A 16,396-nucleotide genomic window follows, 5' to 3' on the forward strand; every position below is an offset into this window, starting at 1 on the left:
GGGCACCGGCAGGGCCAGGGAGCAGGGGCTGGGGGTCGGGAGAGAGGGGCACCGGCAGTGCCAGGGGGCAGGGGCTGGGGGTCGGGAGAGAGGGGCACCGGCAGTGCCAGGGGGCAGGGGCTGGGGGTCGGGAGAGAGGGGCACCGGCAGGGCCAGGGAGCAGGGGCTGGGGCTCAGGAGAGAGGGGCACCGGCAGGGCCAGGGAGCAGGGGCTGGGGGTCGGGAGAGAGGGGCACCGGCAGGGCCAGGGGGCAGGGGCTGGGGCTCGGGAGAGAGGGGCACCGGCAGGGCCAGGGAGCAGGGGCTGGGGGTCGGGAGAGAGGGGCACCGGCAGGGCCAGGGAGCAGGGGCTGGGGGTCGGGAGAGAGGGGCACCGGCAGGGCCAGGGAGCAGGGGCTGGGGGTCGGGAGAGAGGGGCACCGGCAGGGCCAGGGAGCAGGGGCTGGGGGTCGGGAGAGAGGGGCACCGGCAGTGCCAGGGGGCAGGGGCTGGCAGGTGGAAAAGAAGCCCAGCTTTGGGATGGGGTGGGGCAGGAGCATCAGAGCCATAACCCCGCCCCCTGCATCAGAGGCCCCGCCCATGTGCCGCCCTTGCTCCTGCCCTTGGGCTGACCATCCCCCCAGGCTCTGCACTCCCGCTGGCCCCATGTGCCCCCTCCCATCACTCCTACACTCTTTGTGCTGCCTATTCCCCCAAGGCCCCGCCCTTGCACCGCCTCCTCCCCTGTGGCTCCGCCCCCACCCACCCCCAAGCTCCCATCCCTGCTCACACATCTCTGCCCCCTGCCCCCCGACTCACCCATCTGGCTGGAAGAAAGGGCCCCGCACCCCCCGTTAGAAGCGATGGGGTCATCTCCCTGATCCCAGCACCCCAGTGTGACTCCTGCCAACCATGGGAGAACTACCACAAGACAGAGACTCGGTTACTGCAACACCCGCCCACCTGCCGGGAAAGGGGGGTCCAGCCCAGTGCACCCCGTAAGCCGCTCAGCAGGGCGCCCACAGCCGGGTTTTGGGTTACTCAGGGTGGTGCACACCCGCACATAGAATCATAGAATCATAGAACACTAGGACTGGAAGGGACCTCGTGAGGCCATCGAGTCCAGCCCCCTGCCCCCACGGCAGGACCAAGCACTTTCTAGCCCATCCCTGAAAGCCATCTAACCTCTTCTTAAATAGCTCCAGTGATGGAGATTCTACCACCTCCCTTGGCAATTCCTTCCAGTGTTTGAGCACCCTGACAGTTAGGAACTTTTTCCTAATGTCCAACCTGAACCTCCCCTGCTGCAATTTAAGTCCGTTGCCTCTTGTTCTATCTTCAGAGGCCAAAAAGAACAAGTTCCCTCCCTCTGCCTTATGACACCCTTTTAGATACCTGAAAACTGCTATCATGTCCCCCCTCAATCTTCTCTTTTCCAAACTAAACAAGCCCAATTCTTTCAGCCTTTTTTCATAGGTCATGTTCTCTAGACCTTTAATCATTCTTGTTGCTCTTTTCTGGACCCTCTCCTGTTTCTCCACATCTTTTTTGAACTGCAGTGCCCAAAACTGGACACAATACTCCAGCTGAGGCCCAACCAGCACAGAGTAGAGCAGGAAAATGACTTCTCATGTTTTGTTCACAACACACCTGTTTATGCATCCCAGAATCATGTTTGCTTTTTTTGCAACAGCATCACACTGTTGACTCATATTTAACTTGTGGTCCCCTATAATCCCTAGATCCCTTTCTTCTGTACTCATAAAACGCTTCCGCACACGGCTGGAAAAGGCAAGCGGGAGCCCTGGCTGGACTTACCGGCGAGAGGGGGAGAGTGTGGGCGGAGCCAGGGGAAAAATGCGGGCGGGGCCAGGGGGAAAGTGAGGACGGAGCATAGACTGGGTCATGGCCCAGGCAGCCGCACTCACAGAGGCAGTGGCTTGGCTTAGCTTCCCCTGGCCTTGGCTAGGAGGGCTTTTTCCCTGCTGTGTGTCATAGGCCCTGTACTGCCCCCTGAGTTATTTTTTTGCATCTCCTGTCGCCCTGTTCTGACAGAGTGCTGGTCGAAGGGGCTGTGAATGGGTTGTGATTCCCTGGCAGCAATTGGCAAGTCACAGTTCAGCCGCTAGATTATTGCTGCTTTAGCCGCGAGGAGCTATGCATTGCTCACACCCTGCGAGGGGCAGGCTGCATCTCACCTATGCTTCAAGGTAGCTAGCCGGGGCAGAGGTGTGAAAAACACGCCCTAGCGACAGCCTCTGGCGCAGGAGCAGCTGTGCCCTCCATCAGCAGAGCTAACCAAGTCTGGGGAAGGCGAGGGACCTGCTCTGCTGGAAAACCCCATCTGCTGCTGTACCGGAGAGCAGCCCCAAGGAGCTGCGCTGTCAGGCGCTGCAGAGTGGGCAGCTTCAATTCCAGCTTCTTTTTTCTTTTCGCTGATCGGACCCCTGGAGGTTTCGCTGTTCACGAGCTGTGAGCTGGGTAAAGGCCTGTCAGTCTGGGGAGCAAACGCTTGCACGTCTTTTCCACAGGGACAGGCCAGGTCTTTCCAGGCCAGTAGCTGAGTGTGGGTTTCCTCGCACAAGTGGTCCACCCCTGTTTTGCTTTTGAGACACACGTGAAAGCCTGGTCACCTGCCCCAATGTGCACGGGAGCAGCCTGACACCACTCGGGGTGCGTGGGGAGACAGGGAGGGGAGTAATGAGAATATTTCCACATTCCTTTGTTCCGAATGCACCCAGCTCTGGGGGGGAACGCTCACGCCGTGTGCCCTTCCCGCAGCAGGGCTCAGTGCTTGCTATTGGCCGCACGTGTGACACCTACTGGCCAGCAACAAAGGGTCCTGTGGTACCTTATAGACTAACAGAAAAGCTGTGAGCATGAGCTTTCGTGAGCACAGACTCACTTCATCAGATGCCAGTCTTGGAAATCTACAGGGCCAGGTATAAATAAGCCAGAGCAAGGGTGGGGATAACAAGGTTGGCTCAGTCAGCAAGGGTGAGGCTTACTACCAGCAGTTGATCTGGAGGTGTAAACACCAAGGGAGGGGCAGCGGCTTCTGCATTTAGCCAGCCATTCGCAGTCTTTGTTTAAGCCGGAGCTGAGGGCGTTGAATTTGCAGATGAATTGTAGCTCAGAAATTTCTCTTTGGAGTCTGGTTCTGAAATTTCGTTGCTGTAGGATAGCTACTTTTAAGTCTGCTACTGTGTGGCCTGGGAGATTGAAGTGCTCTCCTGCAGGTTTTTGTATATTGCCATTTCTGATGTCTGATTTGTGTGCGTTTATTCTTTTACGTAGAGACTGTCCAGTTTGTCCGATGTATATAGCAGAGGGGCATTGCTGGGACATGATGGCATTAATTATATTGGTAGATGTGCAGCTGAATGAACCCACGATGGTGTGGCTGATCTGGTTAGGTCCTGTAATGGTGTTGCTGGTGTAGATCTGTGGGCAGAGCTGGCAACAGGGTTTGTTGCATGGATGGGTCCCTGAGTTAGAGTGACTGTGCTGCGGTGTGTAGTTGCTGGTTAGGATTTGCTTCAGGTTGGCAGGTTGTCTGTGGGCAAGGACTGGTCTGCTTCCCAAGGCCTGTGAAAGTGGGGGATCATTGTCCAGGATGGGTTGTAAATTCATCTGCAAATTGGACGCCCTCAGCTCTGGCTTAAACAAAGACTGCGAATGGCTGGCTACATACAGAAGCAGCTGCCCCTCCCTTGGTGTTCCCACCTCCAGATCAGCTGCTGGTAGTAAGCCTCACCCTTGCTGACTGAGCTAACCTTGTCATCCCCACCCTTGCTCTGGCTTATTTATACCTGGCCCTGCAGATTTCCAAGACCGGCATCTGATGAAGTGAGTCTGTGCTCACGAAAGCTCATGCGCAAAACTTTTCCGTTAGTCTATAAGGTGCCACAGGCCCCTTCGTTGCTGTCACAGTTCCAGACTAACAGGACTACCCCTCCGGTACTTGACTACTGGCCAGGGCTCCGTCACGCTGGGCTTCTTGCGGTGGAGCTGCAGGCTGGGGACTGAGGCCTCCGTGGCACCGGAGTAACTCCAGAACAAGCCCGTTAACATCCGCACCGCCTCTGGGCTGCTGCGGGCGCCGCTGGGCTCCGGCTCCGGCTGGCGCTTGTGCAGGGATGCGGCGGCCGAGGCAGACAGCTGCTCCGGCGGCTGATGCCACAACTGTGCCAGCGCGGAGGGCAGAGCCCTTTGCCACCGATCGCCGGGACGCGCCCTACCCCGGCAGCTCCCCGCGGCGCGGCTGCGCTCCGCCGCAGAGCCGAGCGGTAAATATGCGCAGCATTGCATATGCAAACCGGCTAGTAAATAACCCAAAAAAGCGCACTGTAAATAGACTCCGAGTTTATCCTTTATTAATGAAGCACCGAGCGCCCCGCTGCGTTCGAGCAGCGCGACTTCCATCATAGCAAAACCTAAATTACACTTGAGTCCCTCGTCGCCGGCAAACGGCGGGAGCATTTCAGGCCTCTTTGCCGCCGGTATTTATTTATTCTTTTATTGATTTCCGCCGGCGCGCGGCAGCCGCGCTGGGCTGCGCTGCAGCGGGGGGGGGGCACCGGCGGGGCCCCTGCGGGCTGCGGGGAACCCTCTGGGGAGGCCTGAGTCACAGGGTGTTCCGCGTTCTGGGCGCCCCAGCTAGGGGGGGGACTCCTCTTGGGGTGGGGGGTGGGGAGCGTTTGGTGGTGCCCCAGCCGGGGGGGGCGCTCGGCGGGCCACCCTCCGCCCTGTTGTTCCTGGGGGAGTCCCACGGGCGTCCTGCTTTTTTTAAGACTAAGAGGCGAATTCTCCTGCGTTTTGCCCAGCAGCCCGGGCCCCAGGGCAGCAGCCTCCTCTGCAGGGTGGCTCCTCTTTGGGGGGGGGGCAGCTGCCCCATGCCCCAGCACCCCACGGCAGCAGCCCCCGCTGCCGGCGAGCTCTGCCGTGGGGCAGCTGCCTCATTCCCGGCTGCTGCAGGCCTAAGGGATGCAACTCCTGTGTCCAAGGAACGCCTCTGCGGGGTGACTGCCTTGTTCCCCAGCGCCCCACGCCTTGGGGAGCAGCTCCTGCTGCAGGGAAGCTTGGCCTTTGGGTGGCGGCCCCGTTCCCAGGGGAGGCACCCCACACTGCCAGGGACCCCTGCCCTGGGGACCCCACATCCGTGGTGTGCCCCCCCCCCCATTGGGAGGCTGTGGACTTCTCCTCCCCGGTGCCTCACCGTGGGGCAGAAGCCCCCCACACCGAGGATCCCTGACAAGGGACAGCAGCGCCCCGCACCCCTGGGGGCTGGCCTCCTGGATTTGCCATAGGGCAATGTGGGCGCCCCGGCTCTCGGACGAGACCGATGGCCGCTTTGGCGGATGAAAAATCCCAGGGCCCTTCTCGCAGGGCCCAATGCGGGAGAGCTGCGAAAGGCTCGTGAGTTCGAGGCTAACTCCTGCGCCGGGGGCTTGGCTCAGGCTTTGGCGCTTTGCGGGTTGCTGATGCTGGGGAGGAGCAACGGCGCTGCAGTGTCGTTCTGCGCCTCCACCCCCACCCCTACCACGCCCTGCTCTTTGGGGCACTTCTTGGCCCGGCGATGCTCAGGGGCTGCACCTTCACCAAATGCTGCCCTTGAGAGCACTGGTTACCCGGGGCGGCGCGGCCCAGCGCTGCCTAGTTCCCGCCACCCCTGCACGCAATGGGGGGGAGCTGCACAGACCCAGCGGGTCTCTCTTAGCCAGGAGAGCCCCTGGCAAGCTCGGAAGCGGGCCCGGTGAGGAGACCTGCAGAACAGGGGCCGGGCTTGCGGCCGTATTCACGGCGTTGCACCCGGGGCTGGGCGCTGCCCGCCAGCTGGGGCGGCCGATCAGGGTGACGGTCCCTGGAACAGCCTCCGGGTCCCACGCAGGCCCTGGGTGTGCCGGGGGGGACAGGCCGGGTGAGCCGCGGCTGCAGAGCTCGGGGGCCCTGGCGCGCGTCCTGCTGAGGCTGCTTGGGAGCGAGGGGCAGAGCGGGGGAGCAGGCCTGGGCTGGGGCGATAAGCGGGGCCGGCCCTGCCCTGCCAGCGCACAAGACGCGCAGCCCTGGCGGGAGCCACAACCCTGCCCCGGATTTCCCACTGCCCTGGGCAGCTGCATATGCTGCTTTGCTGGCTCTGGTGACCGCCCCGTCCCAGTTCCCGGGGGCCGCGAGGCCCAGGGAAACCCCCCTGCGCCACCCCCCCCATCCCGCCCCCTCTCTATCCCTTCCTCCAAGCGCCGTGGCTGGGAGCCGGGGGAGCCCAGGGGGCTGCAGCCAGATCACGCTGCTTCCTGCCTCGGCCGGTGAATGTGGAGGTGGGTATCGCCCTGCTCCCCTGCCCCCCGCCCTGCTCCTGCCCCTGCAGCCCTGAGGCCGCCCCCCACCGCCAGGCGCGGGGCTGCTGGGAAAGGAGAAATGATTCCCAGCTGGTCGCTGGACTGACTCGGGCGGCGTCTGCTTCGCCTGCGCGTTCGGCCCCTGCGGCGTCAAGACAAGACAAGCCTCGGGTTTAAACTCCCACCGCCAAGTCCCCATCAGGCGCCGGCTCCCTCTCGTGCCATGGGCTGGAAATGGTGCAGCCGCCCGTTTTCCCTGCAGCATCGGGAATCGGCTCCGCGGCTCATTTCAGGATCCCACCGCTGTCCGCCTTGCAGCTGGGCCCAGTTCAGCTCCGAGCTCGGGCTTCAGCCCAGGTAAATCTCAGACGCCGGTCAGCAGCCTGCCAGCAGGAAGACAAGGGACGAGCTCTTCCGAGCCAGGAAGGGCGGGCCCGTGGGCAGTCCCGGTGCCTGAGGCGCTTCACGGGTGTAAAGGCAGCTGGCCGCGGTGCAAAGAAGAGCTGCAGAAATGATGCGCAGCCTGGCGAGGTTCCTGCCAGGGGGAGATGGAGACTTGGAGCTGTTTATCCAAAAAAAGCTCTCGAGGTGCCCGGGTTGCAGCGTTCCCAGCATCCGCGGGAGGCAAAAGTCCCAAGTATTAAAGGGCTTCGTGCAGGGGGGTGAAAGACAACAGGAGCGGGCCGCGAAAGCGACAGAAATGCAAAGGCGGCGGAAATGTTTCATGGCGCGGCGGGTGCGCACTGGGACGCGCGCCCGAGGCAAGCGGGGTGGGCCGCCTTCCCGGCGCATTTGCTTGGAGCTGGTGCGGCTCCGTCCCCTTCTGAGCGTGTCCCCGTCCAGGGGCTCGGCTATTTCATGCCGCTGAGACTCCCGGGGATCCCCTCCGCTGGTCGATCCCGGCGGAACCAGGCCCGCTTTGCACCGGCTGAGTTACCGGCTCCTGCGCGGGCGTGTTCCAGAGCGGCCGGGGTGGAAACGCCTCCAGCTCCCCCGGCTCTGGGGACAATCCCCTATTGCAGCGCTAAGGAGAACCGGCTCCGCTGCGTGAGCCTGGCAGGACGCCCGAGCTGCCGCCAGCCGGGGGCGATTTCCGCTTAGGAGAGCGCAGGAGCTCAGCCCGCCAGACTCCCAGCAGATGGGGCAAAGGGGGTGAAAGATGCCCACGCAGGGACATGAGCTGCCGGGCGTGGGGAGGACGGCGGAGCCCAAAGCTCGCAGCCCGGCTGTCCTGTGGGATGTGGTGGAAGCTGGTGGAGAAGGTGAAGGCACCTGGCTCTTCCTCTGACGCTGTCTGGGCAGGAGCAGGATGGACCTGCATCCCAGGAGACAGTGGGAAGCAGCATCCAGGCTCTCTCCCCTCATTGACGTGCCAGCCCACGCTTGTCCTGACCCCTTCGCCCATTTCTTTCAGCTTAGGCTGGTACAGAATGGACTGTTGGCCGCTGACTCTTTTAAATGGCTTGGTGTGACAGGTGGAACTGGACTCTTGCTACCTTGCACAACTCAGCATAGGGGCACCTGTATCATAGCGGCTGCTAGACAGCTCTGCATGCAGTATGCAGCTCCAGGCAGGAGGTGATCATCCCTGGTAAACAAGCGGGACAAAGCTGGGACTGAAGCAGAGTGGAAGCCTGTTTATTCAGGAAAATAGCTACAGATCCCAACACACTTCTGATTTTTAAGAAGATTGGTGATTCCATATGTCCCAGAGTTTGCCTGTGTCCAGCATCATCAATTCCGGACCTTTTAATATTCGTAACAGTTGAACTGTCTCCTTTGTAATGACACTATGGGGCCACCTTCTCCCTGTTCCTTAGATGCTATGATTAAGATATGTTGACATATTTTGTCAAAGCATTTTTAACAGGAAAAAAAAAGACTTTTTGGCCAAAATGAAACTTTTGCACAAATTGTTGATTTAAGTTTTTGGTTAATGGGCAAAAAGCCTAAAATCTCCAATTTTCAGTGAGAAAAAAAATAAAACAAAACGAAGCATGCTTTGGTCTTTGAAAACCTAGCCTCTTCCCCACTTTATGAAAACTGACTTTTCATGATTTATTTTGGCTTCTCAGTAAAAACCTGAATGTTTCCAAGAAAACCATTTGAAATGTTCCCATCCAGCTCCAGCAGGGGCGCTCACTTGACACGGACTGGGGGCAGCTCAGAGCAGGCCATCAGCTGCCCTGAAAGAGGCATGAAACAGAGGAGCTCTAGGAATAACTTGGGGCAAGTTCTCCGGTCCGCGTCCTACAGGGGGTCGGAGGAGAGAACCCCAATGGTCCCTTCCAGCCTCTGAATTCCTTGCGTGATGGAGGACGTTTACACGGTGGATCCGAGTTGCCCGCCCAAGGTTGTGTACCAGCAGACGGCAGTAAAAGAATTTATTGCTACAGCAAGCTGCCTCTCGGAGCTCAGTCATGTAGGAGATGTCCTATTATATGGGCAGTTGACTTTAATAGTCATTGTGTGCTTAAAGCACGGCAAAACAACGGTGGGGAGAAAAAATCCCTTCTCCACTTAGCTGGGCCTTTTCCCCCCAGCCCTCATAGACTATTTGTACAGTAAATTAAAAATATGAATCACGTCTCCCTATTGCCTCCCCAAACACTCATCCTGTCAGGCGCTGTGTTGTCTTCATTTGTATTACCTTAATTTAATGTTAATTATGTTCTTCATTTACAAAGAACAAGCGTTTACACTCCCCGTCTGGGGATTTCCACGCTCACTGGCTCCCCAGACCCAGCAGAGAGGGGAGAAGCAGAAGAGGGCGTGTGTGTGTGTCTGTCTGTGTCTGTCTGCGTCTGTCTGCGTGTGCCTGTGCATGTCTGTCTGTGTGTGTCTGTCTGTCTGTCTGTCTGTGTGTGTCTGTGTCTCTGTGTGTGTGTGTGTCTGTCTGTGTCTCTGTGTGTGTGTGTGTGTGTGTGTGTCTGTCTCTGTGTCTGTCTGTCTGTCTGTGTGTCTGTCTGTCTGTGTGTGTGTGCGCGCGCTGCGGCTCCTTAGCACGCCGCTCACAAAGCAGAGCAGGAGGCTGCAAATGGCATCTCCCCCTAACGAATTGACTTGCCGGGTACCACCAGGTGCCATTGCGCTTCCACTCGTGAGCATCGGTATCACTCTTGCCCCCCGATGAACCCTTTGGAAAGTTCTCAGCGGCCGAAGAGAAACGCCCCCTAGTCAGTGGGGCGGACGGTCAAGGGAACTCCCAGCTTGTCCGGGAAGTGCCCTGCTATGACGTAGTGGGGGCTACCCCTGTGTGTGTGAGGGGCTCACAGGGGGTGGGGGGCTCCTGCTGAGGGTAACCTTGACAACCAGGTAGCACCTTTGTACTGGAGACAAAGGGGCAGGTGGAGCCTGAGGGGTTTGAATTGGAACTGGGAGTTGGAAGCAGTGAGTCTGGGCTGGCGGAGGGGGCAAGACCCCAGCTCCGGGGGCCCCTCGGGGCCTCCTCTCCCCAGCGTGGTTTGGACTGGCTGTCTCTGCCGGCTGCACTGACTCCTCTGTGTCCTGTCTGCTATAAACCTGCTGTTCTCCTGCTGAGTGAGAGTCACGCCTGCCTGCGGAGGCGGGGGCAGAGCTTGGGGGACCCCCAACCCCCATCACACCCGGGTTCGACGCCTCCAAGCTTCCCTCATGGGACTGCCGGACAACCGGGCCTGCTTCTGTGGCTTCTTTCCCCACTGTGCTTTCGTTGCCCTTCCTTTCGGGCACTGGCCTGGCCTGTTTCAAGTTTGCTGTGCCAGGTTCGCAGCCCCACTCCCCTTGTTCCTGAAGGAATTCTGCACCAACAAATTAAAAATTCGTTGCACAGGAGCGCCACATGGACGTAGTTTCTCCAGCAAAAATAGCACGATGTGACCGTGCCGGTTCAGGTTCTTTTGGCGATGCTTTGCCGAATACCGGTCCACTCCTCTGCCTGTGGCAATGCAGACAACGAAACGCTTCGGGAAATGCGTTTGGACAAAGAGATTCCTCGCTAGGCCTGTTTCTGCAGCACTCCCAGGCATGACTCATTCCAATGACAATACAGACCCAGGCTCCCCATGCCCCGCAAGGGCTTTGGGGGTGCCGAGGAGCTGAGGGAGCCAGAAAGAGCCTGGGAGTGAACCTGGAGGGCTGCTGGGTGTGGGTGTGTAATGGGGTTCAGGGGTCCCCATGCACTGCACCCCCTCCACTGGCAGGAGTGACTCTCACTCATCAGCTACAACAGGAGGTTTATTAGGCAACAGATGCCCAGTTTCTCACAGAAGCATCAGTACAGCAGTCAGAGACAGTCCTTCCAACCCGTCCTGGGGAGAAGACCCCGAGGGGTGCCCCTCTGGGGTGTAGCTTTCCCCCTCCTCAGGCTGGCTGCCTTCCAGCTCTCCCTTCCCCTAGCCTCTACCTGCCGCCCCAGATTCAAAAAACAGCTCGGCTCCTCCCTCCTCTTTGTTCAGGGCAGAGGTGTTACCTGCCAGCCTAGGTTGTAGCCCCAGGGTCATCCATAGCCGCTGGGAGCTGCCCTGCTTGTCTCCCACATCCAGCCTGAGTCTCACACATGCACTCCCCCCCACTCCATCACAGGGTGGGAGCAGTATGGAGCAGGTTTTGGAAGGGAGAGAGGAAGAAGGTGGAGAGTTCCCCCCCCCCCCCCGCCCCCGAGCGCCGCCGAGCCTGGCTGACCCGAGCATCTCACATCAGCCGGGCACATCTGCCCCAGCCCCATGTGTCACTGCGCCCCCATACCCATATGTAGCTGCATCCCCCTCCTGTGTGGCCCTGCACCCCCTCCCTGTCCCCATGTGACCCTGCAGCCCCACGCCCTGTTCTCCCTATGGCCCTGCAGCACCTCCCCAACTCAGCTCCTGGCTCAGGGCTGTCACCCCACTACCTCCTGAGTCCACAGCCCAGTCTGCCCCGCCCCCCCGGTAACCCGCCTGACCCCAGCCCCCCAGCACCCCCGGTGCCCCACCTTTGCCTATCCGGCGGCGGGGCGCTGGGGCGAATGGGTGTGGTGGCGCTGCAGCGGCTCCTGGTGGGTGAAGGCGGAACTGCGGCACTCGGTGGCAGAATGTATTTTCTGCAGAGGTAAATTCTGCGCTGGACAGGACAGCTGCATGCAGTGACGCAGACACCCCCCCACACACACACACACTGGGACCGGCTGGGCCTGGCTTTGCAAGGCGGGTTTAAAACACACACAGAGACCCTGATGCTTTTCCCCCCTTCCCCTTCAGAGCTCGAACGAGGTGTCTCTCCTGCCAGGTCCAACCCTTCCCTCCAGGGGCCCTGCAGACCCTTTTATGGGTCCACTGTAACCCGCACACCCTGCTATCTGGGGCCACCTATTCGCTCATGGTGTATGTTTGGGTTGTGAGCACCTGGTGGCGCGGATCATCAGTTTGTCCAGTGCCCAGAGCAGCGGGGTTCTGGGTCACGGCTGAGGCTCCCAGGAAATGATCAATAATAATCGATAATTGTTGTTGTTATGTCCTATCTGTGACGTTTCCAGAAGGGCTTTAGGGGTCCAGAGCTCTCTGACACTCTGGGGTTTGTAAAGGTACTGCCGTTGGGCCTCAGGTGGCCTGTATGTTTGCTCAGCACAGAGCCATTCTGCCCATAGGACAAGCAGGCCCAGGACCAGCAGAGGGGGAATCCTACAATCCTAAGGCTGGAAGGGACCTCAGGAGGCCATCAAGTCCACCCTCCTGCTCAAAGCAGAACCAACCCCACTAAGTCATCCCAGCCAGGGCTTTGTCAAGCCGGGACTTAAAAGCCTCTAGGGATGGGGATTCCACCACCTCTCTAGGCATCGCATCCCAGTGCATCACCTCCCTCCTGGGGAAAGAGTTTTCTCTAATGTCCAACCTGCGCCTCCCCCCATTGTCACATGTCTGGGTTTTTATTTTGGGTCTGGAAGCCATTTTAATGCCCAGTGTGGCTATTGGCCCAAAATATTGTGCTAGCGGGGCCATGTGAGGTATCTCATGAGTACCAATGAGGCCCTGACTCTATGTATGCTACTTATATGTCTGTGTCATTTATTTGCAATCTTAGCTCTGTAGCTCAGTGGTTTGAGCATTGGGCTGCTAAACCCAGGGTTGTGAGTTCAATCCTTGAGGGGTCCACTGGGGCAAATAGATGTCAGGTATGGTGCTTGGTCTTGCGAAGGGAGCAGCAGACTGGACTAGATGACCTCCCAAGCTCCCTTCCAGTTCTAGGAGAAGTGTGTATCTGTGTTAGAAAACGTTTCCGTGCTAAGCTTCACAATGGGCGGTGTGAACTCAGCCCCAAGCAGGACACTGGGCTGAACAACAGGGTGAACACCAGCTGCTCATATGTCAAATCCACATCCCAGATGCTTGGGACTGGTCGATGGGATGCAGCCCACTGGTCAGATGACCTGGGCTGAGCCAAAGGGACAGGCTCAGCTCAGAAATTGGAGACTGCCTTCTGGGAGCCATCCAATGGCAGTTTGCCCCAACAGCCCACCTGCGTCAGGTGGACACGGACCCGCAAGGGGCTGTGGGAAGAAGAAAGGGCTTTGTCCCTGAATACAAGAACAGACAGGAAGGTGTGGACTTGGCAGCGTCCAGCTTGGACCTTTCATCTTTTGGTCTCCAAGGGTCCGTGTCCAGCATGTGGACCCCACCGGGCCAGATTTACAACACTCCAACGACTGAATCTGTGTGACCTGAAATGAGCTTTCAGAGACTTTCAAGAGTCAGCAAACGACACCACTGGCTGCGTCAGTAGTTATGACGGACGGGTGTAAAGTGTCGCCTTAACAATGCTTCTCTCTAACCCTGGTCCTTCTTTTGTATTCATAAATCTTGAGATCTGTAGATCTGAAGGATTGGTGAGCGTGTTGTTCTTGGGTAAGATCCAAGTATATATTGACTGGGGACTGGGGCTGGACCTACTGGGGCCCAGAAGCATCTGTGTGGTGGTGGGTGAAACATGTTTAATAACCACTCACCTTAATTTGAGTCCCAACGGGCTGGGCCGTGCGGCTGGGGGGCAGTGACAGCCCATGGGCCCTTTGGCCATGCATGGGCCTGTGCTGGAGGAATTAGCAGCAGGAGAAAGCCGGTAACAGGCCTTCCTGGCACAGCTCGCACGCCCTGAGTGTTGCCCCTGAGCACCTCAGGTGGGCGCCAGAGCTGCCCAGGCCACTCAGGTCCTTTGCCTTGTGCAGCCCGTGGTGTCTGGCAGAGGAAGGGCTCATCCCCCCTGTGGTGAGGGAGGGCAGAGCCACTCACCCTGCCAGGGGGCAATGGGGCTCCGTCTGCTTTAGCTCCAGCTGCTGCTTTTGGGAGGGCATGGGCAAGCCAGGGGCAAAGCCCAGAGGCAGCAGGTCCGGCTGGGAATGGGGCCAAGAGCTGAGGGCTCTCAAAGTCCAACTAGAGTCACCCCGATCCTCAGGGCTCATAGAGCCGCGGTGGCAGGGGCGGCTTCCTTTCAGCCCCGTCCTCCCGGGCCCACCGCCGGCCGCTCCATTGCCTGGGGCTTCTGGCTTCCAGCTCACCACGCTGGCGCCTGCTTTGCGTTCCCTTCCGTGTTCAGCTGGGGCCACGGCCTGGTTCCTGCCCCACTCATCTCGCCCTGCAGCCGCTGAGAGCCGGCTCAGGAGGCAGCTGCAGCCTCCTACGCAAGCCTGGGTCAGTCTCAGCAGCCTGCCCTTGGCTGGGGTGTCGCCCCAGGAATCCAGCCTCGCCCCAGTGGGTCTCCCCCGGTGGTCATTTCCCTCTCGTCGGTGATCCCTCCAGGGCGTGCGGCCAGCCCTGGAGCCCTGGCTTATGGGCAGCATTTCCGGGTGGTGCTGGAAGACGGGCCAGGCCGGGGTTGCTGCATGGCATTTGTCTTTTCTTTATTTTCCAGCGTGCTCCTGAGGCCAGGGCAAGGCACTGTCCCCCCAGAGGCGGACACCAGTCCAAGCCCAGCTGGGGCTGCCGGCTCCCAGCATGTGTCAGTAACATAGCGCTGTGTTTAGCCTTCCCTTTGGCCTGCCCCTTCCCAGGCTCCTTGGGATTGCTGGGCATGCTGCGGTTTTCTCCGCAAGTGCCCAGCAGCCCCCACACCGCAGATGTGGGCCTCTGGGAGCGCCCCAAGATGAGCGCCATCACCATCCCGCTTGGTGTTGCAGAGACCAAGCTGGCACTGCTCTGGCAGGTGTTCTGGGTGTTGTCTATTGGTCCCCCAGGCTCACCGCCCTAGAGGAGCACCGGGGTGTCCCTGCCCCCCTACATTACAGACCGGTCCCCCATCACCATTGCTGAGCAGCCGGTGGGACGCTCTGCCCAAGGCCAGGCTGGCGCTGTGGACCCGCCGCTGAATCTTGCCAGCCGGGTCTGCCCCCAGAGCAACGGCTGCCAGGGCAGATCTTTCTTGCTGGGCCGGCGACTGCCAAGCCCGGCTGGCGGAGAACTTTCGTTTTGCTGCTGGTAAGAGTTAGCCTTTGACTCCTGTTAGCGGCCGAGTTGCAAACTCCAGCTCCAGCACTGCAGCCTCGTGGGAGCAGCCAGGCAGCTCCCCCCCCGCCCCCGTGGTAGTAGGGTTCAGCCCCCCCAAATCATCTCTGCACTGCCTGCCTGACAGCCCCCTCCAGCTCTGGGGCTGCCTCCAGGCCCAGCCAGGGAGGCACTGGCTGGAGGGCACCTCATGTTCCTTCCCTCCTGGGGCCCATTCTGTGCCCATGGGAGCCCTGACCCTGCTCCCCAGGAGCCGCTGCGCTCCAGCCTCTCACAGCCCTGCAAACTGCTCAGAGGGTGGCCCCCCCATGCCTGAAATGGGGCACGGGTTGCTAAGGGAACCCCACATCCCGGCCAGGCAACAGGCCGTCACCTCTGCCCCCTGGCCTGCAGGGACCGGCCCTTTAGTGCCCAGTCAGAGCTACTGGCCAGACACTGCCAGGGTCCCGTTTTCACTGGGAAGTCCAGCTGGAAATCAGAGGTGACAACCAGAGGTCTGGCCCTTTGCAGTCTGAGCCTTGAAGGGGCTGCCGGGAGCAGGGCTGCCCGGCCTTTGAAAACAGCCATCACCTGGGTGGCTCAGGAACCAGCCCCAAGGACTCTGCAGCCCTGGCCAGCCCAGCTCTGGCTCCCCCCACCACAGCTCTGCCAGTGGCCTCTCACTCTGACCCACAGCCCTCACTTAGTGGGGGCTGACCCTGCTTGAAGCAGGGGGCTGGACTAGATGACCTCCTGAGGTCCCTTCCAGCCCTGGGATTCTGTGATTCTGCCAGCCCAGCCCTGGGCTCCCCCACCCCCAGCTCTGCCACTGCCCCTCACTCCTGACCCACAGCGCCTGCCAGCCCAGCCCTGAGCTCCCCCCACACAGCTCTGCCGGTGCCCCTCACTCCTCACCCACAGCGCCTGCCAGCCCAGCCCTGGGCTCCCCAACCCCAGCTCTGCCGGTGGCCCTGCCAGCCTAGCTCTCGGCTTGCTCATACCAGAGATTTCCCTACACCCCGAACGCCCCCCCACCCCCAGCCAACTAGTGGCATGGCCGTGGTGCCCAGGTGGTCAGTTTTGCCGGGGGGGTGGGCTCACAAACCACTTGAACACCGGGGCCTGACCTGTCCTGCTCCCTGCAGCGCCTGAGAAAGGGCAGCAGAGCCCAGCCGAGCCTGTTGGTGCTGTGGGCGTCTCCCACCAGTGAAATGGCACAGCCAGTGCAGGGGCTGGTGGGCTGCCTAAGGGCCTAGCTGACCTGCCTCCTCCGGCGCTGGAAGCCCCAAGAGAGGGAACTGCTGTGGTGAGGGGGCAGGTGGCAGGGCTGTGGGTCGGCAGGAGGGGCACTGGCGGGGAGCCAGGGCTGGGCTGGCAGGGGCTGCGGGTGAGGGTGGGGGGCACCGGCAGGGGCAGTGGGTCAGGGCGGGGAGCCAGGGCTGGGCTGGCAGGGGCTGTGGGTCAGGGTGGGGGGCACCGGCAGGGCTGGGGGAGCCGGGGCTGGGCTGGCAGGGGCTGCGGGTCAGGGTGAGGGGCACCGGCAGGGCTGGCAGGGGCTGTGGGTCAGGGTGGGGGGCACCGGCAGGGCTGGGGGAGCCGGGGCTGGGCTGGCAGGGGCTGTGGGTCAGGGTGGGGGGCACCGGTAGGGCT

Source organism: Carettochelys insculpta, chromosome 7, assembly GCF_033958435.1.
Source record: "Carettochelys insculpta isolate YL-2023 chromosome 7, ASM3395843v1, whole genome shotgun sequence".
In the NCBI taxonomy this organism is placed as follows: domain Eukaryota; kingdom Metazoa; phylum Chordata; order Testudines; family Carettochelyidae; genus Carettochelys; species Carettochelys insculpta.